Consider the following 26,119-nt stretch of genomic DNA (forward strand, 5'->3'; position numbering starts at 1 on the left):
GCGGCTTAACCCACTGAGCCACCCAGGCGCCCCTGAAATGACCTTCTTTTGGGATTTATTTTTCCTTTATCTCTGAAAGGGTGACACCTTAAAGCAGAATCATCTTTTTTTTTTTTTAAGATTTTATTTATTTATTTGACAGACAGAGATCACAAGTAGGCAGAGAGAGAGAGGAAGGGAAGCAGACTCCCTGCTCGATCCCAGCACCCTAAGATCATGACCTGAGCCGAAGGCAGAGGCTTAACCCACTGAGCCACCCAGGCGCCCCAAGCAGAATCATCTTTAGTGTGGAGGTCTAAGATGATATTTAGCAATGCAGCATCCCAGACAAAGGTACCTAAATTCTGAAGGTAGCTATGCTGCAAAATAGTTTAAAATTAAACAATTGTACAGTATTCAATTATGCTTGTGGCCACCAGTGTTGACATTCTTGCCATCCAGCAGAGCTCACAGTGTCCAACACCCCTGGCTTTAGGATCTGAGTGTATCCTAAACCCATCGGAATGGAGTTGTTCACATTAGTCGGGAAAAAGGGCATCAGGTCCAGCAAGTGTTACTTGCTATCTAGACCAGAATGACATTGGTCTCCAACTTCTTGTTCACCTTCTGATAAATGAAGCCACTACACTCTATCCTGTCATTTACGTTAGTGCGAAGCTGCAATTCATCAGTCTTGCAGCCAACCGCAAAGTTGCTCTGGGTACCCCCCAGACTTTGTGGTCTCAGGATTCATCTGGGAGCTAGCCAGCCAGCCAGTCTTATTGAACCAGCACCTGAACATGCCAGACTGAAGGCCCAGCCATGTAGAAATCCACATCCAGATTGATGTACTCTCGCTTATGCCCTGTCCTGATTTTATCATCCCACCCCTTCACTGCCACTCTCTCCCTGGCAACCTGTCACTGTCCCCCATGAGAGGATGAATCAAAGGTCAACTTCAGTCCACATGCAAGCTGATCTTCCACAAAGATCTCCACACCTCGTATGTTCACAGTGTTTCATTTCTCCATAGACATCAGACCATGTTTGGTGCATCTACTTGGTTTCCAGGCTAACCCTCACTTTGGTGGTTGGTTTCAGCGTTGGATGAACTTAAGTTTGTACATTCCGGTTTATTCTCAGATTTTATCTTCCTTTCTTCCTCCCTTCTTTCCTTCCCTTTCCTTCCTTCCTTCCTTCTTTCTTTCCTTCCCTCCTTTCTTCTTTTTCTTCTTTTAAGATTTTATTACAGAAAGAGAGAGAGAGAGAGCATGAACAGATGGCGAAGGTCAGAGGGAGAGGGAGAAGGAGACTCCCTGTGAGCAAGGAGCCTGATGCCAGGCTCCATCCCAGAATCCTGAGATCATGACCTGAGCTGATAACCCTAGGATTTTGTTTCCAAATCACATTTTATGAAGCCATATCCATAGCTCTTGGGGAAGACATCCCTGACAGATTTGCCAGGATGAGCATTTAAGGGAGGCACAGCCACCCCTGGCTCAGTGGCAGTGGTGTCAGCTGGGCGGTGGCTACTGAGTGATGGGGCCCCAACTCAACATCTGATCCTTAAGTCCTGCTATTTCCCACCACCCACCTATATCATCATCGCCCACACACCTGGCACGGGCATGACTCTGGGCCTCTCATTATGTTCTCTCCTTTCTTTGGATTATACTCTCTATTACTTTTAACTAATGAGTTGCTATTAAGCCTTCAAGACTACTGTTAAAAGATTTTCCCTTCTGTGAAGTCTTTCTCAGCAATCACATGCAAAAGTGAGTCACTTCCACTTCTTTGTTTCCATTTCACTTGGTATGTAGCCCTGCTTTTGTACCTAACAGGTTATGCTGGAATTACGTGTTTATGGATCCTTCTTAGTAAACTGTGATCTACTCAATGAGAGGGACTGTTCTTAATTCTTTGTCTAAAACCACAGCTGTATCCCAGGCACATCAAAGATGTTTAATAACAGTGTGGTGAGTGGATGAGTGAATAAATCAATGGATTAGTAAAACACCTCAGGTGACATCTCCTTGGGTAGGACAATAAAGACAGTAAAGTGGTGACAAGTAGGATACAAGCTCCACTGCTGTGGCCATGGGCAAATTTCTGACTTTTTGTGCCTTGGCTTCCTCATCTATAAAATGGTGACAATAATACATTTCTAGTTGTTTGAATTAAATAACAAATGTACAGTGCTGACAGCAAGACCTGGCACATAGTAATGATTCTATATGTATTAATGATTATTGTTGTTATTGATCATGGAGAATCACTGACAACTCCATGAGAAGTAGGGGCTATGTTCTGACTTTTACCATTTAATTCCTGACAGCCACAGTGCTTCATATACAATAGGCACTCAATAAGGATTTTTTGAATAAATATCAAAGTAATAAAAAAAGAAAACAAAAGAGAAAGAGAGAAACAAAACCAAACCCCACACAAGGTAAATAGGGGTGCATTTAGAACAAATAGGTGTTCTTTGTGTCAAGAACAAAGATATCGCCAAATCACCTCAGGTCCTCACCACTGGCCTAGATGACAAGGTGGCCCTGGAGTTTCTGAATCTTTCATTTACCCTCACAGGAACTTTGCCCACCTCATTCACAGTGCTCTCTCTAAAGACACTGAAAAGGAAAGGGATGCTGTATATACAAGGAGTGACATTAAGAGCCAGGGAAGCCTGTTTTTTCTTCGGTAGCCCATGGACCCATGACCTGCTGAAACAACTTTAAAAAAAAATTTTTTTTTAATTTACTTAGATAGAGTGAATGCAAGTGGGGGGAGGAGCAGAGGGAGAGGGAGCAAGAGAATCTCAAGCAGACTCCATGCTGAGTGCAGAGCCTGACATAGTTTGATCTCATGACCTTGAGAGCATGACGTGAGCCGAAATCAAGAGTCAGATGTTTAACCAACTAAGCCACCCAGGTAACCCTGAAGCCACATTTTCTGGTCCTTGGTTTGATCTATAAAAATCAAACCTTAAATATTTGCAAACCTGGGGCACCTGGGTGGCTCAGTGGGTTAAAGCCTCTGCCTTCAGCTTAGGTCATAATCCAAGGGTCCTGGGATCAAGCCCCACATCAGGCTCTCTGCTCAGTGGGGAGCCTACTTCCCTTCCTCTCTCTCTGCCTGCCTCTCTGCCTATTTGTGATCTCTGTCAAATAAATAAATAAATAAATAAATAAAGATTTGCAAACCTATTTGCAACCAGACTAGATGATGCTGGCTTTAGTAACTGATACTGCATTATAGAAATAGAGTCAAAATGAGATTTGTAAGGGGTATGTCTTAGTTCAGGCTGCTATAACAAATTACCATAGACTGGGTGATGTGTCAATAACAGAAATTTATTTGTTGGGGTGCCTGGGTGGCTCAGTCATTATGTATCTGCCTTCGGCTCAGGTCATGATCCCAGAGTCCTGGGGTCAAGCCCCACATCAGGCTTTCTGCTCAGTGGGGAGCCTGCTTCTCTCTCTCCCACTCCCCCTGCTTGTGTTCCCTCTCTTGCTGTCTCTTTCTCTGTCAAATAAATAAATAAAGTCTTTTTTTTTTTAAGATTTTATTTTATTTATTTGTCAGAGAGAGAGAGGGAGAGAGAGTGAGCACAGGCAGAGGCAGAGGGAGAAGCAGGCTTCCTGCTGAGCAAGGAGCCCGATGCGGGACTCAATCCCAGGACGCTGGGATCATGACCTGAGCTGAAAGCAGCTGCTTAACCAACTGAGCCACCCAGGCGTCCCGTAAATAAATAAAGTCTTAAACAAAAAAGAAGAAATTTATTTCTCACATTTCTGGAGGCTGGCAGAGTTGGGTTCTGGCAAAGGTCATCTAATCTAGATTGCTGACTTTTTGTATCTTACATGGCAGAGGATGAGAGCCAGCTCTCTGGCCAAAGGTTCCACCCTCATGACTTAATTACCTCCCAAAGGCCCGAATTCCAGATACCAAAACATATGTATTAATTGCAGCATATGTATTGCCAGAGTGAGGAAAAAAACATTCATCAGGTGACCTGCTTCTTTACATAGAGGAGGCAAAACTTTACTCGTCTTGGGTTTTCAGCTGGGCTCTTTAACAAAGAGACAGATTAATGAGAGAAAAACAATTTAATACAGTGCAGTTCATCACATGGGAAAAACTTGAAGAGTAATTCAAAGTAGTGGCTTAGAACTCTGGCTTATGTAGCATCTTCATCAAAAAACAATACATTTATAGAGAAATCACAGGACAAAGGAAAGTAGTTTTAGGCTTCCAAGGGTGGCAAACTGAGGGAAGGTAAATAGATGGGAGGAGGCTAATGGAGTAGTTTGTTTGTAAATTCCTTGTTTATTGTCCTTGAGCTGAAGTCTGCCGCCAGAAAAAGGAGAATTTATATCCTGCTTGTAAGCAGAAAGAGGGCAATCAGAGAGAAGAGTTTGCTGCTTCTTAATTGCCTTAAGTTTGAAATAATTTTTATGTTAAAGAGGAATATTTGGGGGTGACATATTCTGGTCTCCACTATTTACTATTCAAAAAAGCCTAAGGAAAGAGAAAAAAGTTTTAAATTTACTTATTTTTATTTAAATTCAGTTAACATATAATGTATTATTGGTTTCAGAAGTAGAGGTCAGTGATACATCAGTCTTAGATAATACCCAGTGCTCATTACATCACATACCCTCCTTAATGTCCATCAGTCAGTTACCCCATCCCCCACACCCTCCCCTCCAGCAACCCTCAATTTGTTTCCTATGCTTAAGAGTCTCTTATGGTTTGTCTCCCTCTCTGGTTTTGTCTTGTTTTATTTTTTTCCTCTCTTCCCCTATGATCCTCTGTTTTGTTTCTTAAATTCCATATATCAATGAGATCATATGATAATTGTCATTCTCTGATCAACATATTTTGCTTAGCATAACACCCTCTAGTTCCATCCATGTTATTGCAAGTGGCAAGATTTCATTTTTTGATGGCTGAGTAGTATTCCATTGTTACATATACCATATTTTCTTTATTCATCTGTCGATGGACATCTGAGTTCTTTCCATAGCTTGGCTATTGTGGACACTGTTGCTATAAACACGGGTTCACATGTCCCTTCAGATCACTACATTTGTATCTTTGGGATACACACCCAGTAGTGCAATTGCTGGGTTGCAGGGTAGCTCTGTTTTCAACCTTTTGAGGAACCTCCATACTGTTTTTGAGAGTGGCTGAACCAGCTTTCATACCCACCAACAGTCTTAGAGGGTTTCCTTTTCTCTGCGTCCTCTCCAATATCTGTCATGTCCTGACTTGTTAATTTTGGCCATCTGACTGGTGTGAGGTGGTATCTCCTTGAGGTTGTGATTTGTATTTCCCTGATGCCAAGTGAAGTTGACTTCATGTGTCTGTTGGCCATTCGAATGTCTTCTTTGCAGAAATGTCTGTTCATATCTTCTGCCCTTTTCTTGATTGATTATTTGTTCTTTGGGTGTTGAGTTTGATAAGTTCTTTATAGATTTTGGATACTAGCTCTTTATCTGATATGTCATTTGCAAATATCTTCTCACATTCTATTGATTGCCTTTTGGTTTTGTCAGCTGTCTCCTTTGCTGTGCAAAAGTTTTTATCTTGATGAAGTCCCAATAGCTCACTTTTGCCTTTGTTTGCCTTGTCTTTGGAGATGTGTCTAGCAAGAAGTTGCTGCAGCTAAAGTCTGAGAGATTGCTGCCTGTAGTCTCCTCTAGGATTTTGATGGATTCCTCTCTCACATTGAGGTCTTCATCCATTTTGAATCTATCCTTGTGTACAGTGTAAGGAAATGGTCCAGTTTCATTCTTCTAGCATGTGGCTGTCCAATTTTCCCAGCACCATTTTTGGAAGAGACTGTCTTTTTTCCACTGGATATTCTTTTCTGCTTTTCTAAAGATTAGTTGACCATAGAGTTGAGGGTCCATTTCTGGGTTCTCTATTCTGTTCCATTGATCTATGTGTCTGTTTTTGTGCCAGTACCATACTGTCTTGATGATTATAGCTTTGTAATAGAGCTTGAAATCCAGGATTATGATGCCCCCAGCTCTGGTTTTTTTTAAGGAAAGAGAAAATTGAATAGGAAATATTACATCATGGTAGTCCACCAGTTTGAACCCCAAAATGGAAAAAGAAAGCAAAGGGCAGGGATACTGGCCAGCTCAGTCAGAAGAGAATGTGACTTGGGACTTGTTGTCTCTCAAGGTCTCTATTGCTGGGAAGTGGTGTCGGGAATTCCCCACAAAAGTGCTGGCTGTTCAGGCTGCTTGGAGTACAGCCTGAGCAAGATATACTTAGAGGAAAAGAAGATGCAGAAAGCTGATGATCTCTGGTTGGAGATGAGGTACTCTGAGGTCTGCAACTCTGAAGCTATAACCCTCAGCATTGCTGTCAGTCTGAGGCTTTGCCACATTTTTTTTCTTCTATAAATTCTAACATGGACTTGCCTGCTTCCCTTTTAATATCACCATCTTGTGTGGACAAGAGTCTCTCTCCTCTATAAGCCACTGAAGGACAGAGCGAAGTCTCACAGCTTGGTCTGTCCCTGATACATGCAGTCTGTAAAGGACTTTTATTTTATTATTTTATTTTTTAAAAAATATTTTATTTATTTATTTATTTATTTGAGAGACAGAGATAGAAGCAGTCTCCCCACTGAGCAGGGAACCCAATGTGAGGCTTGATCCCAGGACCCTGGATCATGACCTGAGCCAATGCTTAACCAACTGAGCTACCCAGGTGCCCTGTGGAGATTTTTAATGAGGTGCAGGTGCAGATTGGGTGTAACCATTCTGTGGATTTGTTGCAATGACTGGAATAGCTAGATATTTTCTTGACACCAAGATGTTCTCTTTGAAGTACATGATATTGGTTTGCATTAAGCTCACTTGCATGTGATGATATGATATCACTGAAATGATAGTGATTTAACCAAGAGAGTTCATTTCTCTTGTGCTCAAAAAAGTCTGGAGGTAGGCAGTGCCTATGTGGAGTCTCCACGGTCATCAAAGAGTCAGATCCGTTTTGTCTTTTCTGCCCCATTATCCCAGCACATGAATATCAACTTCAAAATCATGTGGGCATCGAAGTGGTAGGGAACACCCATTCACAGATTTTCCAGGGTCCACCTAAAGGGCGAAAGATAGTAAGTAAAAAGCTTTAGGACTAGGGCATTCCCCTGTATCTAGAAGTCTTACTTTCCTTTTTCTTTAAACTCTCCAAGATGAGCCACTGAAGACCAGTCTGAGCCACCAGGCAAGCTAAGAGGTCAAGTGAATGTCAGATGTGAGCTGAAGAAGGAAGGAGGAAGAAAAAAAAACCAAAATTCTATGAAGCAGCAAAAATAACCCCAAACATCAGAGACATTGTTTTGGAGGCTATTTGGGTTTATACCAAATCCCTGTACATAAATTTGGGCTTATGCTAAAGAGCTATACATAAATTTGCCATTTGACTGTTAAGCACTGTCAGAATCTCAACAGAAAACTGGGTTTCACTCAAGTTAGATCATTTGAGCAAGTGATCTTTGTGCACAATTTTGTGTACAAATTGTGTAGCATCACCACAAGAGAATGCCTTAACCTGGGGTCAGCAGCAGCAGAGTGGTTAGCACCCCACAGCCTGAAGGGATGAGGGGAGGGAGTGGTTATTGAAAGGAATGCAAGGACTTCCCAGAAAAGAACTGTGACATTTGGGCGATAGAAATAGACTGAGGAAGGGAACAAAGAGAGTTAATGCTCCTATTCCCTTCCTTCCTAAAGCCTCTAGGGTTCCCCATCGGATGAACTTAACTGAAACCAGAGGGCAAAGGAACCCTTTGGTATGGTCCATACAGGTGAGCATCTTGGGACAGGAAAGGCTAGAGTAGATTTGGAGGGACAAAAGAAGATATAAAGCAAGAGCACTGATAATAAACTGCAAATAAAGAGTAGAATAAAATCACTTTCATCTGCATTCCTTTAATGCTCATTCCATCACTGACTGTGGTAGCCAGCCTCCCAAGTAGCCCCCAGTGGTTCTTGCATCAAGAGGCAAGAAGTGTTGGAGAAGTGTTAGAGGGTGGCTTCTGAGGCTGGGTCCCATTGAGGCTTCTGCCTTATTTGATCACTTCTTCTGGATAATACTAGCTGTCAGGTCACAAGGATACTCATGTGGGTGCTTGTGCTATGGAGCTGAAACCTCCCATAGCAACCACTTACCAGCCATGAGAGAGAACTACCTTAGAAGAGGACCTCCAGCCCCAGCCAAACCATCGTATGACAGCAACTCTGACTGCTACCTTCACTGAAACCTCATGAGAGACCTAAGAAGAGACCCTAAGAAGCTCCCAAATTCCTGACTCTCAGAATTATGTGAACTAATAAATGTTGTCCTTCAAGCAACAGAGTTTTGGAGTAATTTGTGGTGCAGCAAAAGAGAACGAATTGTGATTATTAATTTAGGTGTCGATTTGATTGTATGCTGCACCAACTGAGCCAGCCAAGAACCCCTCAGACAACACTTGTTCTTTTTTTAGAGACTTTATTTATTTATTTATTTCTGAGAGTGAGAGTGAGACCACTCTCAGAAAGAAAGGAGGGGAAGGGAAGGAGGAAGCAGACTCCCTGCTGAGCGGGGAGCTTGATGTGGGGCTCGATTCCAGCATTCGGATCATGACCTGAGCTGAAGACAGATGCTTAACCAGTTGAGCCAATCAGGCACCCTTTAGGCACCCCTCAGACCCTTCTGACATCAAATGGGTGTCCTACAATTTAACTCAATTTTGACAGTAGCCACCTGGAGCTAGCACAGACCTCACAGGTTAAGAGCTCAGTCTCACAAGGCTGCACCTACTTCGGATGGCAGTTACAAGTCCCAGGTAGCCACCTGAACTTCTGACCAACCAGCCATAAATCAGGGGTTCTCATGACCTCTTCCTCAGGCTCAGTAATTTGGTAGAAAACTCACCGACTTAAGGAAATGCTCTACTTAATCTTCAGTTTATTATAAAGTATGTCTTTGTCTGTTTGGGCTGTAAAAAGTACCATAGACTGAGTGGTTTATAGGCAACAGAAGTTTATTTCCCACAGTTCTGGAGGCTGGCTGTCTGAGATCAGGGTGTCAGCATGGTCAGGTTCTAGTGAAAGCCCTCTTCTGGATTACAGACTATTTTTTTTTAAAGATTTTTATTTATTTATTTGACAGACAGAGATCACAAGTAGGCAGAGAGACAGGAAGAGAGAGAGAAGAGGAAGCAGTAATATGCTTACTGACTTAGAGGTTCCTTTACTAGGCAAGAGTGAGCAAATCACTGGTCAATGCTGATTAATCGGCAGATCAATCTCTAGCCCCTCTCTAGCTCCTCTCCCCTCCTTGGAGGTCAAGGAGTTGGGGTAAAACTTCCAATCCTCTAATCATGCCTTGGTCTTTCTGGTGACTAGTACTTATCCTGAAGCTAACTAGAGGCCCACCAAAAGTAGCCTCTTCAGAACAAAAAATGCTCCCAGGACTTTCCAAGGGATTTAGGAGCTGTGTTCTAGGAACCAAGGGCAAAGATCAAATATATATTTGTCACATTTAGCTTCAGCAAATGAGAATTTGTGGCCAGTCTTGTTTCATCTATGCCCTTTCCCACTTTACCTCCACCCCCTCACCAGACCATTTTGAAGAAATTCAAGTTATAAAATTTCATTCATGATATTTCAATATTTTATCTCTAAAAGATAAGGACTATCTAATATAAGAATAATATTATCACCACAGATTTTAAAAAGTTAAAAATAATCTGAAAGACTGTACATTTTGATTGTTGTAACATGTCACTATATTGCCCTCCTATAAGGGTGTAATAATCTACTCTCTTACCCCCAGTTTACAACACTAATGTTACAAATCTTTTTCATCTTCACCAATCTATGTCCCTTGAAAATGATGTCTTGTTCCAATCCCTGTTTCTTTGATCATTGAGACTGAGCAACTTCTTATTTTATATTGGCCATTTATATGTCTTCTATAAATTGCTTATTCATTTCTCTGCTGATTTTTCTTTGCATCAATCCTATTTTCATATTGATTGATAAGTTAAAACAGCGAGGGCTTTAATAAACATTGCATCATCTATATTATATATAATGGAAAAAATCAAAATGAACTTTATTTTCAAACAATTATTTAAAGTATGCATGACAAATCCATAGCATAGTACTCCATGCAGTCATTATATTTGTATTTATCACTGCCCAAAGCAATCTACAGATTCAGTACAAACCCTATCAAAATACCAACACCATTTTTCACGGAACTAGAACAAATAATACTAAAATATGTATGGGACTACAAAAGACCCAGAATAGACAATGCAATCTTAAGAAAGAAAAAAATGCTTCAGGTATCATGATTTGAGATTTCAAGATATACTCAAAAGCTGTGGTAATCAAAGCACTATGGTTCTGGCCCAAAATTAGACACATAGATCAATGGAACAGAATAGAGAGTCCCGAAATAAACCCATGTTTATATGGTCAATTAACCTATGATAAAGGAGACAAGAACATACAATGGGGGAAAAGACAATCTTTTCAATAAATGGTGCTGGGAAAAGTGGGTAGCTACATGTAAAAGAATAAAACTTTGATCATTTTTTAACACCAGAAGTAAAAATAAAATCAAAGTGGATTAAAGACCTAAATGTGAGACCTGAAACCATAAAAATCCTAGAAGAAAACACAGGCAGTAATGTCTTCAACTTCGGCTATAACATTTTCCTAGACAAGTCTCCTAAGCAAGGCAAGGGAAACAAAAGCAAAAGTAAGCTATCAGGACTACATCAAAATAAAAAACTTTTGCACCACAAAGGAAACCATCAAACAAACAAACAAACTCCCCCCCAAAACCCTATTGGATGGAGAAGATACTTGCAAATGGTATATCTGATAAGGTGTTCATACCAAAATATATAAGAACTTCTACAACTCAACAATGAAAAACAATCCAATTAAAAATGAGCAGAGGACCTTCTTTTCCAAAGAAGACATACAGATGGCCAACAGACACTTGAAAGGATGCTCAACATCACCAATCATTAGGGAAGTGCAAATCAAAACCATAATGAGATTATCACTTTATGAATAGGCAGACTCAAAACAGGTAGAATGAGAAAATAAGAAATAACAAGTGTTGGCAACGGTGTAGAGAAAAAGGAACCTCCATACACTGTTGGTGAGAATGTATATTGATACAGCCACTATGAAAAAGAATATGGAGTTTCCTCAAAAAATTAAAAATAGAAATACCATATGTTCTAGTAATTCTACTACTGGATATTTACCAAAAGAAAATAAAAACAACTCAAAGAGATATATGCACCCCTATGTTTATTGTAGCATTATTTATAATATCCAAAATATGGAAACAACCTAAGTGTCCACTGATAGACAAATGGATAAGGATGATGCTGTATATATGTATGTAATGAAATATTACATAGCTATAAAAAAGAATGAGATTGTGCCATTTGGGACAACATGGATGGACCTAGAAGGTATTATGCTAATAAATATGTCACATGGAAAAAGAAAAATTCCATATGATTTCACTCACGTGTGGAATTTTTTAAAAAATGAAAACAGAATGTAGAATCAGACCTATAAATGCAGACAACAAACTGATAGTTGCCAGAGGAGAAGGGGGTGGGAGAGATGGGCAAAATGGGTGTAAGGGAGGGGAGATACAGGCTTCCAGTTATGAAATGTTTAAATCATGGGAATAAAAGGCACAGCATAAGGAATATAGTCAATGATACTTTAATAGTGTTGTGAGCACAACATAATGTTTAAACTTGACAAATCACTATGTTGTACACCTGAAATGAATGTAACATTGTGTGTCAACTATACTAAAATAAAAGTATATATTTGTCAAAACGTAGAGTGTATAGCATGAAGAGTCAACTCTAATGTAAAACCATGGACTTTGAGTTACAATCATGTGTCAATAGAGGTTTACTGACTATAACAAATGTGCTACTTCAGTGAGACATGTTGGTAGTGGGGGAGATTGTGCATGTATGAGGGGGCCATGGTATATATGAGAACTCCTTGTACTTTTTGCTCAATTTTGCTGTGAACCTAAAACTACTCTAAAAATCAATGTCTACTTTTTAAAGCATATATTGACACGGACAGGTATTATCTAAAATTATTTATTAAATGTGCATATTAAGATCGTTTCTATCAGGGGGCCTAGGTGGCTCAGTTGGTTAAGCATCAAACTCTTTTTTTTTTTTTTAAGATTTTATTTTATTTATTTGAGAGAGAGAGACAGTGAGAGAGAGAATGAGCGAGGAGAAGGTCAGAGAGTGAAGCAGACTCCCCATGGAGCTGGGAGCCTGATGTGGGACTCGATCCCGGGACTCCAGGATCACGCCCTGAGCCGGAGGCAGTCGTTTAACCAACTGCGCCACCCAGGCGTCCCAGCATCAAATTCTTGATTTGGTTCAGGTCATGATCTCAGAGTCATGAGACTGAGTCTTGTGCTGGGCTCCATGCTTATCATGGAATCTGCTTGAGACTCTCTCTCTCCCTCCCTGCCCCTTGGTTTTTCTCTCTCTCTAAAATAAAGAAATAAATCTTTAAAAAAGTGATCATTTCTCTCACTGAGTACACTATTTATTTATTTATTTATTTTTAAAGATTTTATTTATTTATTTGAGAGAGAGAGACAGTGAGAGAGAGCACGAGCGAGGAGAAGGTCAGAGAGCGAAGCAGATTCCCCATGGAGCTGGGAGCCTGATGCAGGACTCGATCCCGGGACTCCAGGATCACGCCCTGAGTCGAAGGCAGTCGTCCAACCAACTGAGCCACCCAGGCGTCCCCTGAGTACACTATTTAAATACAAAAATAACATACTGCTAATATAATCTAATTGTACAATCCTAGATTTCATAATGATCATACTGTGAAATTCTTTAACATGTATTTTATTTTATTTTTTAAAGATTTTATTTATTTATTTGACAGAGAGAGATCACAAGTAGGCAGAGAGGCAGGCAGAGAGAGAGAGAGGAGGAAGTCGGCTCCCTGCTGGGCAGAGAGGCTGATGTGGGGGTCAATCCCACAACCCTGGAATCATGACCTGAGCGGAAGGCAGAGGCTTTATTTAACCCAATGAGCCACCCAGGTGCCCCTTAACATGTATTTTAAATAATTCAAGTATATTGCTGAATTAACTTTAATATTTTTAAAAAGGTAAATTATTTTTTATTTTTATTTTACTTCTTTCAAAGATTCATTTATTTATTTGAGAGAGAGAGAGAGAGCAGGAGAGAAAGCAAGGGGAAGGGGCAGAGGGAGAGAATATCTAAGCAGATGCCCACTGAGTGTAGAGCCCAATGGGGGGCTCAATCTCATGACCCATGAGACCATGACCGAGCCAAAACCAAGAGTCAGATATTCAAACAACTGAGCCACCCAGGTGCCTCAAAGATAGATTATTTTTAGAGCAGATTTCTGTGTACCACAAAATTGAGTAAAAGGAGAGATTTCCTGTGTACCCTCTGCCCCCCTATATGCATAACAGCTATTATCTATATATACTGTCATGGAAAGCTATCCATAATAGATATTGGGTAAAAAGAAAATCAGCAGAAGAACATACATAATAAATAGGACATAATTTGAACTGTAATATGTATGTTTGATAGGTGCAAGGAAAATACTACAACACCTTTTATTATTATCCCTGATTATGTGGGGAAAACAGAAACTGACAAGGTAAATAACCAAGAACAATCAGCTACAAATAGTGAAGCCTAGAGTGTAACCAAGTTTGTCTGGCATGGAACCCGGCTTAGTTCTCTTTAATATTAGGTAGAAAGGTCTGTGAGGGAATGCGGGAAGCCATTGGCACAATGATGCAAAAACTGGGGTGGTGGAGTGAACGGGGTACATTTGTTTTAAGGAAACCAGGCTATGTTTCATTGCTGCGTTGGTGGGAGAGTGGGGGGCGTGGTGGGGAGAGGGGGGCACACCAAGAACCACTGGGGAATCAGTGGTTCAACCTCAGTTTAGAGCAAAACCAACCATCTTGAATTCCAGAGAACCCAGGTTCAAATCCCTTCTCCGAGAAATCATCCCCAGCTATTGAGCCTTAAAATCGTAAAGAAACAAACTCCTCCCAGGTTGTGTTGTGTTTTTTGTTTTTTTTTAAAGATTTTATTTATTTATTTGACAGAGAGAAATCACAAGTAGATGGAGAGGCAGGCAGAGAGAGAGAGAGAGAGAGAAGCAGGCTCCCTCCTGAGCAGAGAGCCCGATGCAGGACTCGATCCCAGGACCCTGAGATCATGACATGAGCCGAAGGCAGTGGCTTAACCCACTGAGCCACCCAGGCACCCCTCAGGTTGTGTTCTTTTTTTTTTTTTTTTTTTAAAGATTTTACTTATTTATTCGACAGAGAGAGATCACAAGTAGGCAGAGAGGCAGGCAAAGAGAGAGAGAGAGAGAGAGAGGAAAGCAGGCTCTCCGCTCAGCAAAGAGCCCGCTGCGGGACTCGATCCCAGGACCCCGGGATCATGACCCCAGCCGAAGGCAGCGGCCCAACCCACTGAGCCACCCAGGCGCCCTCAGGTTGTGTTCTTAATGTTGCAGGAGAGAGTTCTCTTGGCTTATGTAACTTTAGGTCATCTGATAAACGATCTTCTAGGCAAGGCAGGAATCTCCCCTACAATCATATCCTTTCTAGCTCAATAAATTCTGACCTTTCATAAGGCATAGAACTAACTGCTGCTTTTATTGGAGTGGGCTATCTTTTTATTTGAATGTATTCTTGCAAAATAGTTTATGTGTGCAAATTTTTATTTATGGGAACAGAATTGTATCACGTATCTCCTTCAGGTGTTTATATTTTCCCACTCAGCTCTATGTACTTAAGAGTTACCCACGTAGCTTGGCCTCCATCTAACCTGATACTAGTCACAGAGGCTGCAGACTCGGGCGTGTGCCTCACATCTTACCTGTCTCCTCTCTCACAGGGATGAGAACCCGGTGTAAACTCAACTCCTGTCCACCGTTGGCTACGACACAGGAAACAACTTTGCCCCCATTCCCGTATAACCCGTGTCAAAATTTCTTCGGAAAATTTTCTAGACGCAGAATTTCTGGGTCACAGATATATGTATGCTTCATTCGACAAATCATGCCAGATTGGTCCCCAGAATGGCTGCGTCAGGTAGATGCCCATCAGCAGGGAAGAATAGTATGTTCCTTTTTCCCCCATCACTTCCAACCTTGGCAAGATCCAAATTTCTCATTTTTTGTTAGCCTGAAAGGTATAAAGTGATATCCTTGGGAATGTTTTTGTTTGCATCTCTCTGAGTACTATCCACTCGTGTCTATATAACTGACTAGCCCACAGTGAAGCTGATACGCTGAGAAGGGTAAGATTGATCTTGCTGTTTCAGGTTTCTCTTGCATACCTTATTCCGTTCCCTGGGTTAGGCCAATATCATTTTTAAACAGCTTTATTGAGATATAACTCATCCATGTAAAGTGCACAGGTCAATGGTTTTTAGCATATTCATAGAGTCATGCAACCAACACCAAAATCAATTTTAGAACATCAAAAAAAAAAAAATGTTTATAGCAGGGTGCCTGGGTTGCTCTGTCAGTTAAGCTTTGGACTCTTGATTTCAGCTCAGGTTATGATCTCGGGGTTGTGAGATTGAGCCCCGAGCTGGGCTCTGCATTGGGTGTGGAGCCTACTTGGGATTCTCTCTCTGCCTCTCCCTCTGCCCCTTGCCTCCTCTGAAAAAAATAAATAAAAAATAAAATAAACAGGCATCTCTGTGAATACGGTGATGCGGGCAGTGTGGAGCATGCTGGCTGGGGCAGGCAGCCCGCACGTCACTCCACCACCACCACCCGCCTTGGCCCTGGGGGCTGAGGGTGGGCACCCATTGCCCCCCCCCACACACACACCAGCTCTGGGCTGCTCTCCGAGCATAAGTTCACAGACAAACATGAATGAGTAACAACCGAAAATGGTATTGGAACAGTGGGAATCGGCAATTTTGCACAAGAACTTTTAGGGGATGTTGTTTACTGCAGTCTGACTGAAATTGGGACAAAACTGAACAAAGAGACGGGGCTGGTGCTTTGGAAAGTGTGGAAGTGCTCGTGAACCCTATTGTCCTCTACCAGGAGAGGTCACCAAAATTAATGACACTCTTGCAGAAAAGCCAGGACTTGCCAGCAATCTTGTTATGAAGATGGTTGACTGATCAAGATAGCTCTCCGTAATCCATCAGAATTGGATGAATTAATGAGTGAAGAAGCATATGAAAAATACATGAAATCTACTGAGGCGTGAAAACAGAACCCCTAAATAAACAACTTAGTCTAACACAGTGGTCTTAAATTAGTGGTACACGGAGGATTTAAAATAGCAACTATTAGCAATACCAGTGGGAAAAAACTACCTGCAACAATGCTAATGGAAGAAAATACCCCTTAACTTTATAATGATTGCAGAAAAACACAATATGCATCTGTTTTGCAATGCCCTCTAATTGGTATGTTCCAGTTCTGATGTTCAGAATCCTGAAATGATCTGCTGTTAAAAACTACCCGTAAGGGTGCCCGGGTGGCTCAGTTGTTAATCGTCTGCCTTTGGCTCAGATCCTGATCTCAGGGTCCTGGTATCAAGGCCCACATCGGGCTCCCTGCTGGGCAGGAAGCCTGCTTCTCCTTCTGCCCCTCCCCCTGCTTGTGTTCCCTCTCTCTTTGTGTCTCTCTCTGTCAAATAAATAAAATCTTAAAAAAAAAACTAGCCATAAAAATTGTGTAATTCAAGGATAACATTGTTACCCTAAGCCTTAGGGAGTATTATAACTCGCTTACATCAATTCCTGGATAGGGCTTGAAATATTAATCTTTCCACTGGAAACAATGGGCAGTAGAGAAAGGTTTGCTAGCTGTATAGCATCAGATAAAGAACAAAACTACCTTAATTTTGCAATATACTATACTTGCTGGTGTTTTTTCACACAACAAGCAACAACCTTGCATGAAGATAGTTTAATAACAAAACATTCAATTTCTTTGTTAAAAAATAATAATAAACCATAAAAATAAAAAATAAAATAAATAAAAATATGTACAGCAAATGTTTATTAAGAAATGTATCGGGGGCGCCTGGGTGGCTCAGTTGTTAAGCATCTGTCTTCGGCTCAGGTCATGATCCCAGGGTTGTGGGATGGAGTCTCACATCAGGCTCTCTGCTCAGCAAGGAGCCTGCTTCCAGCCCCCCCCACCCCCGCCCCCGTCTGCCGCTCTGCCTACTTGTGTTCTCTCTCTGTCAAATAAATAAATAAAATCTTAAACAAACAAAAAAAACTTTAGGAAAAAAAAATGTATCAGCAGTTACCTGTAACTCTTTTTTTTTTTTTTTTAGGGAGAGAGAGTGAAAGAGAGAGACGTGGGAAGAGGGGCAGAAGGAGAGAGAGAGAGAATCTTAAGCAGATTTCCTGCTGAGCATGGAGCCTGAGGCAGGGCTTGAGCTTGTGACCCTGAAATCATGACCTGAGCTGAAATCAAAAGTTGGACACATAACTGACTGAGCCACCCAGGTGTCCACTGTTTTAGAATATTTCTACCACCTCAGAAAGAAACCCTATGCTCATTAGCATTTATTCTCCATCGTCCCCCCAAACTCTCATACACCACAGCCATGAATCTACAAATCTCTGTAGATTTGCCTTTTCTGGATATTCCTATAAACGGAACCACACAATACATGGACTTTTGAGATGCTTCTTTCACGAAGTATTATGCTTTCAGGGTTCATCCATGTAGGAGCACATATGTGTACTTCATTCCTTTCTATTGCTGAATAATACTCCATTGTATGGACGTACCACATTTTCTGTATCCATTCATCAGTTGATGGATTTGGGGTTGTTTTCACCTTTTGATAGTTATAAAGAATGTTACTATGTACATTCATGTACAAGCTTTTGTATGGGTATGTTTTAATTTCTCTTGGGTATATACCTAAGAACTGCTAAGAAGGGTAACTTCACGTTTAATAATTTGAGTGACTAAAAAAAAAAAAAATAATAATAATAATTTGAGTGACTGCCAAACTGTTTTCCACGGTGACTGTACAATTTTACGTTTCTCAGCAATGTACTAAGGTTTCAATTTCTCCATAACCTTGTCTCACTTGTTATTGTCCATTTTGTTTATTACAGCCATCCTAGTAGGTGTGAAGTGGTATCTTCTGGTGGTTTTGATTTGAACTCCTCCCCTTTTAAAAATTTATTTATTTATTTGAGAGAGAAGGGGGGTTGGGGAGGGGTAGAGAGAGTGGGAGAGAGAGTCTTAACAGACTCCATACTGGGTGTTGAGCCCAATACGCAGCTCAATCTCACAACACTGAAATCATGACTTGAGCTGAAACCAAGAGTCAGATGCTTAACGCACTGTGCCACCCAGATGCCCTGATTTGAATTTTCCTAATGACTAATGCTGTTGAGCATCTTTTCATGATGTAATTTTCATGGGTTACCTGTATATCTTCTTTGGAGGAATGTCTATTCAGACCTTTTGCCCATTTATAATTGTTTTTTTATTTTTTATTTTTATTTTTATTTTTATTTATTTTTTACTTTATTTTTATTTTTTTTTTTAAGATTTTTTGTATTTATTTGACAAAGAGAACTCACAAGTAGATGGAGAGGCAGACAGAGAGAGAGAGAGGGAAGCAGGCTCCCCGCCGAGCAGAGAGCCCGACGCGGGACTTGATCCCAGGACCCCGAGACCATGACCCGAGCCGAAGGCAGCGGCTTAATCCACTGAGCCACCCAGGCGCCCTTTATTTTTATTTTTTTAAAAGATTTTATTTATTTATTTGACAGAAATCACAAGTAGGCAGAGAGGCAGGCAGAGAGAGAGGAAGGGAAGCAGGCTCCCCACCGAGCAGAGAGCCCGACGTGGGGCTGGATCCCAGGACCCTGGGATCATGACCTGAGCCAAAGGCTGAGGCTTTAACCCACTGAGCCACCCAGGCGCCCCTACAATTGGTTTTTTAAATTATTTTTGAGTTGCAAGAGTTCTTTATATATTTTGAATACAAGTTTCTTATTAAATTTCTGATTCTATGTATTTTCTTGGGCTAATTGCCTTCTAGCTTAGCTTTGATGTAAAAAATGTAACAGCTGCCAACACTACCCACATTTTTGTGATTTTTTTCTCACAATACTTCTGTCACCAAATACGTGGGCTCCCCTCCATACCAGTGAATTCTCCAACTCTCTGGACACAAGTAGGTATCCTACAATTCATTTCAGTTCCGACATGAACCACCCAAAGTTAGCACACACCCCACAGGTTAAGGACTCAGTCACCCAAGTCTGCCCTCACTTTAGCTTTTCACCTGTACTTCTGACCAATCAGCTAGAGATGGCAGGTTCTCTTTTTTTTAAGATTTTATTTATTTATTTGAGAGAGAGAGAGAGTAGTGTAGGGACAAAGGGAGCGGGAAAGAGAGAATCTCAAGCAGACTCTGCGCTCAGTATGGAGCCCCACATAGGGCTCGATCTCACAACCCTGAACTCATGACCTGAGCTGAAATCAAGAGTTGGACACTTAACTGACAAAGCCACCCAGGAGCCCCTATATGGGAGGTTCTAATGATCCCTTCCTCAGGCTCAGTTCATTTACTAAAGCATCTCACAGAACTCAGGGAAACATTTAACTTACTAGGTTACTGGTTTAGTATAAGTGGATATAACTCGAGAAGAGTCAGCTGGAAGAGATGCATAGGGCAAGGTGTGGTAGAAAGGGCATGGAGCTTCCAGTCCACTTTGGAGCATACCACTCCTTCTGATCTCCATGTGTTCAACAGCCTGAAAATTCTCCAAACTCCAACTTTCTGGGTTTTATGGAGGCTTAATTATCTAGGCATGACTGATGAGATCATTGGCCATAGATGATTACCTCAGCCCCCAGGCTCTCTCCCCTCCTTGGAGTCTGGAAGTGTGACTGAAAGTTCCAACCCTCAAATCAAATCTTGGTCTGAAACTATGGAGGGGCCCACCAAAAGTCATTTCATCAGACAAGAGGTGACCCCTATTACTCGGGAAATTCTAATGGATTTAGGAGCTCTGTTTCAAGAACTGGGGACAAAGACCAAATATGTATCTCTTAGAGTATCACAGACATAGGTTGCATTGAAGAGGAATGAAGAAAGAAAACAGATTCCAGGTTGATTATCAATTCAATTTAATTCATTTCCCACATTAACCACAACCATCTATGTGCAAGCTATTCTCAGAGTGGAAAAACTTCAAGAAGCTTACAGTTATGACATAAATGAGTGGTATGGTGGCTGCTAAAACTGTGAAATACTAGAAGCAGAAGGGTCTCCAAGGTCTAGCAAATGTCTGCCACAGGTGGCTCCACAAACATTTGCTTGATATAACTGAACTGAGGAGGTAAGAACAGAAGTCAAAGATGTGGCAGAATACAGAAAGTGACACAAAAGTACAGACATCTCCTGCTACAGCTGTCTACATCAGTCCTTGAGTTTTAATTGGGGCAGAAGATGGAAAAAGTGAAGGCAAATGTAAAAGAAATGAAGAGAGTTGAGAAGAAAGACTTTAAGAACAGATCAAGGAGACCAGTGTTCAGGAAGAAAACCTGGAGGGGAAATTCTGTAGGAACCTGCCCTAAAAATGTAGAATTTTTGAAAGCACTGCCCTAGAGCTAATCAGGCAGAGCTCTTTCCACATCAACCATTAAGTCTTCAGATTTGGGATTTTTACATCAGCCACACTGTTCTGTGCCACACAATGTGTGAAACAGAGTCAAGAGGAGCGAACGCTGAGAGGTATGAAGGACCAAGACAGATGAAGGGGAAAGCAGCAGAAACCATGCCACAAAGTGAGAACAGATGTATTTAGGTAATTTTTAGTTCTATTTCCTTTTCTGCTTGCATGACTGGCAGTAGACCCACTTAGGTTCCCTGGGATTTTCTTATGGTGGCCAACTTTGCACGCATGGTATTTGCTTGATATAATTTCCCCTAGGGCAGTGCTCAATGCAGCAAAGGCTTTGCCAGGAAATGGAGGATTCTTCATTCATTCATTCATCCATTCATTCATTTATTCATTCATTTGACAGATTTATACTGCTCTGCTTTAAGTGTGGGGGATATTACAATTTATTTGTTTATTTATTTATTTATTAAAATATTTTATTTATTTGACAAAGAAAGTGAGAGAGCATAAGCAGAGGGAACAGCAGAGGGAGAAACAGAAGCAGGCTCTCCACTGAACAGGGAGCCCAATGCAGGGTTCGAACCCAGGACATTGGGACCAGGACCTGAGCAGAAGGCAAACACTTAACCTACTGAGCCATTCAGGTGCCTGGGGGGATATTACAACTTCAACAAAAATCCACCTTCCGTGGAGGTCTGGGGAAAGGCAGATATAACTAAATGAATGAATGGGTAAACTTCCAATGTGTGGATCCGTGCTCTGAAGATGCAAACGGGTAGAGGAGAGGGAGAGCTATTCTAGGTAGGTAGTCAGGGGAGACTCCCCTAATGTACTGCGGAGTAACTAGAGACCTGCAGGACAGGAGAGAGTGGTCCCCTGAGCTGTCTCCAGTAGAGGCCAGAGTAGCAGAGCAGAGATAACCTGGGGAGAGTGGACGGTGTTCAGGGGAGGAGCCAGGCATACGCATATATCATCGTCTCCATTAACCCAACACATTTTCTATTCCTAGCTTCCTTTCTGTTTTATTTTATGCTTTCTGCAATAGGTTTTACTGATAAGTTTTTCAACGATGTGCTAGTGTGTTTGTAATTGCTCCAACATGCTGTATTTTGAAGAGATGACTTATATTTTCCACGAAGTCTGGCCCTATAAATTTTGTGTCATGGATGCAGACTTTAAAAAAAAAAAATTCTTTCAGGAAAAGTGATTCAAAGATGTGTAGCTGCTACCATACGGCCAGCGTTTTGACTTGTAGGTACATACTCAAAATAATGAAAACACAAATCCACACAAAAACTTGTACATGAATGTTCATAGCAGCATTCTTTTTAATAGCCCCAAATGTCCTAACCTAGATGTCCATCAGCTGACGGAAGAATAAACAAAACCTTGTACCCACTATCTTTAAAAAATGGAAAATGCAGAACGGAACTTTATAAAACATATGCAAGTGATTAGCTATTTGCAATAAGAAATGTCAAAAACTTGTTTTCTCTCCGTAGATGTACCTTACATGATGGTAGGCTTCCAGGAGGCAGGACATGCAAACTGCCCGTTCTCTAAAAGGCTAGGAACCGAGACAATGTTGCTTCCCTGTATTTTAGTGGTTAACAGAAGTCACAGGCCCAGCCCAGATTCAAGGGTGCACAGAAATAGACTCTACCCTTGATAGGGCAACCACCTGTGAATGTAGGAAGGGAAGAACTGGAGATAAGCTACCACAAAGATAGAACTGCTTGGGAACTAGAAAACAGATTTAAAATACAGAAGCCACTAATAACTAAAGAGCAACCTACATTTTAAGGAATTGAAATTTGGGTACTATACACATGTCTGATGCCAAGTATACCTCTCTAGTTTCTTGACTCTGAGCTTAGACATATGTATCATTTACCTATTGTTGCATACCAAAGGCCTCAGCTCACCTATCTTTAGCTCCATTTGAAACAGCTGCTGACACCTTTCTTCTTGAAATCCATACTGCCCTTCTCTCAGTTTCTGTTGTTTTTCCTCCAACCTCAATGCTACTCCTTTTTTGTCTCTTTGCTCAATCATCTTCTTTTTCCCAACTTCTACATCCTGCAAAATCTCAGTACCTTGGCCTCCCGCCTCCTCTCTTCTCCTTACTTCTTAGGTGGTCTGATCCTTGTGGGTTTTAGTTCCATGCACACACTGATGACTCCAACAATCATGTCTCCCTAGAAGAAGAGATGAATGTATTTAAGTGCCTATGCAAAATCTTCATTACATGTCAACTAGGCACCACAAATTTAACTCCCCCAAAGTAAGACCCTTGATTCTTCTTCAACTCCACCTGGAGAACTTTCTCGCTTGTCCCTTTGTTGCTCCTCTTGGGCCCCCGCAGTTTAACAACATGAGTGATCCCTTTCAATCATAAATCCATTCCTGACACTCATCTGTTCTCTTTCCCCAGGTCTTCTCAACTATGAGAGTAACATCCAAATTTCTAATCTTAGTGTATAATGCCTTACAGATTCCAGTATTTCTTCAGCCGCCTTTCTGCTTAACTTTACTCACTAGCCATGCTCCTGTCATGTTGGCTTCCTTGCCACCTGGATACAGAGCCTTTGTACTTGTCCTGTCCTTTCCTTTGCCTGGAGTACTTTTTCTTCAAAGATATGTGTACTTGGTTCCCTCCCTTCTATTACGTCTCTCCCCCGAGTACCCCTGACTCTAAAAAGTGTTCCCTGGCTTTCTCACCTCAAATAGCACATTTTCCCTGCTCTATCCCATTATTCACTGTTCTTTTTCTACAGACCATTCATTGTTACAGAAAGCAAAGAATATATTTATCTCTGTTGTTCTATCTTCTTTTCTCTAGTATGTTCCCCAAGGACAGAAATTTTGTCTGTTGAGTTCACTGCTGTAATCTTCAGTTCTCAGAACAGTTTCTGGTACATCAGGAGATGTGCTAAATATGTATTATTTGAATGAGTGAACAGCCATTTACTGAACAACTAAGGAGAGAGCTGCAATAGAAAAGAGGAGGAAGAACAGAGAAATTTTGTGAGCTGGGACATTGCCAGAGACCAGCAAGCCTAGAGCAAGGTAGGATGTTACAGGTAATGGCAGCGATTAGTCAAAATTCCTCGCATTTACGAGGCTGTCTAAAGCCAGGAATGACTCTACGTACTTCCCACATGTTAGTTTTTGGAATCCTCCCTAAAACCATGATTTGAGAAATACTACCATCTCCTTCTTCATGCAAGGAAACTGAGTGTAGGGAGGTTAAGAAACAAGCCCAAGGTCACAGCTCATAAATGGAGAGCCAGAACTGAAACAAGCTGGCTATCTTCAGGGTCTTGTTCTCCACTATTGTAATACATAGCCTCTCAGACAAGCTGAGTATGAGGCCACCGAATTCATACTTTAATTACTTCACAATATTGTTTAGAGCCAATCCTGCCTACAGTCTTGGTGTCTTTCCTACAGGTATTATAAAGAAACATGTTAGTTTTGGGGCACCTGGGTGGCTCAGTGGGTTAAAGCCTCTGTCTTCAGCTCAGGTCATGATCTCAGGGTCCTGGGATCGAGCCCTGCATCGGGCTCTCTGCTCAGCAGGGAGCCTGCTTCCCTTCCTCTCTCTGCCCACCTCTCTGCCCACTTGTGATCTCTGTCTGTCAAATAAATAAATAAAATCTTTTAAAAAAAAAGAAACACGTTAGTTTTGCACAACCTTTCTACCATTTGGCATATCCTTAATAGATCTCTGGCTTTGTTGCCTGTTCTTAGGAGTTATGATTGCACATGGTGTGAAGAGATGCACTTAGCACTTGACTGGGATGCTAGAAATTTGGCCTATAGTTACTCCCAGTCTGTAGTTGTCAGCTCTGTGGTTTTGGGCAAAATCTATCGCCTCTCAGAGTTTGCACTGAATTCTCTGAAAAATGAAGGGGAGACGAAGAGGAGGAAATAAATCCAAAGGTACCTCCCAGCTCCAAAATTCTTTGACACATTGACTGCTGGTCGGGCAAAATGACTTCTGGTCCTTCTCTCTCCCGAGCTCCGTTTAGTCAGTGAGTTAAGAAGGAAGAGGTGAAAGGTCCTGGCTGGCAGCACTCTTCTACTGTGATCCTTCTCTATAGTAAACCTGTGGGCTGCTCCGCCTGCTCTTGGGCCCAGTTAGGAAATCAAGCCTTCTTCTGGAATAAAACTTTCTACATCAGTCACTGAAAAACAGACGGAAAGTAAATTCAGCTAAAAATCCAGCAGAGAGAGCCAACATTGCAAAACGGATGGTTTCTGTTTTATGCTTTCCTTCCCAATGGGAGCTCTTGCCAGCTGGCTAGTCTTAAGTAAATTCACCCCTCAGGTTCAATTTATATTCTACTTGAACTGCTCATTTTCTCCCCTTTCTGTGCCACAGAGTGCTTTGTTCTCCGCTTGTACTTTTTCTAAACATGGAAGGCCCCAGCAGATGATACTGTATAATCTCTACCTGGTGAAACAGAAAATGCTCTTCACCCTCCCCTGCCTTTTCTTTCCATTTACTTTATCTGTAATCTCTGTTCTTCCCTGGTGCATGAAGTTTAGTCAGAAATTTATTAGTCAGAAATTTATGCTCATAGGTATGGTGTATTTCACTTGTGGAACACATTAAAACAGAAGACTAATTTTTGTTAAGCAATCGGTAAAGCCAATTTTTGTTAAAATAATTTAAGTTTTTGGGCGCCTGGGTGGCTCAGTGGGTTAAGCCTCTGCCTTCGGCTCAGGTCATGGTCTCAGCGTCCTGGGATTGAGCCCCGCATCGGGCTCTCTGCTCAGCGGGGAGCCCGCTTCTCCCCGCTTCTCTCTCTCTGCCTGCCTTTCTGCCTACTTGTGATCTCTCTCTGTCAAGTTAAAAAATAATAATAATAATAATTTAAGTTTTCAAAACAGAGGTGAGTAGGAACATGTTTAACACATCAATGAACTATGTACAGACAGCGTGGGAAGGGGATATGCTTTGAAGACAGAGGTTCCTGGGTCTAAATCCCGGCTATTCCTCTCAATATTGTGTGGCTGAGGTCAAGTCCTTAACCCTTCTGTGCCTCAAAATTTACTCCATCTGTAAAATAGGGATAATGTTACCTACATCAAAGGGCTGCTTTGTGAACATACTTGAGTTTTCTGTAAACACTGGCACCTAACAGATGTTATGGGAGGGAAACAAAGCCATTGATGGGGCCAGTGGGAAGAACATACAAGGCCTCAATGAGTTGTGCTTTCACTTTCTTTTTCTTGAGAGATAAATCACATAGCTGTTAACGAACTTTGGAGCCATGTTGCAAGGATTCAAGTTCCAGCACTGTCATTTGTAAGCTATATGATCTCAGGTAAGTTACTTAACCTCTTTGTGCCTCATCTGTAAAATGGGGATGATGATAGTAACCC

General features: G+C 41.4%; 1 pseudogene; it reads right to left on the bottom strand.

The window, feature by feature from the left end:
* Nucleotides 1-396: 396 nt before the first annotated feature.
* LOC122890288 overlaps nt 397-26,119 on the bottom strand; it is a 34,912-nt pseudogene continuing 9,189 nt past the window's right edge.

Source organism: Neovison vison, chromosome 11 (genome assembly GCF_020171115.1).
Source record: "Neovison vison isolate M4711 chromosome 11, ASM_NN_V1, whole genome shotgun sequence".
Classification (NCBI taxonomy): Eukaryota; Metazoa; Chordata; class Mammalia; order Carnivora; family Mustelidae; genus Neogale; species Neogale vison.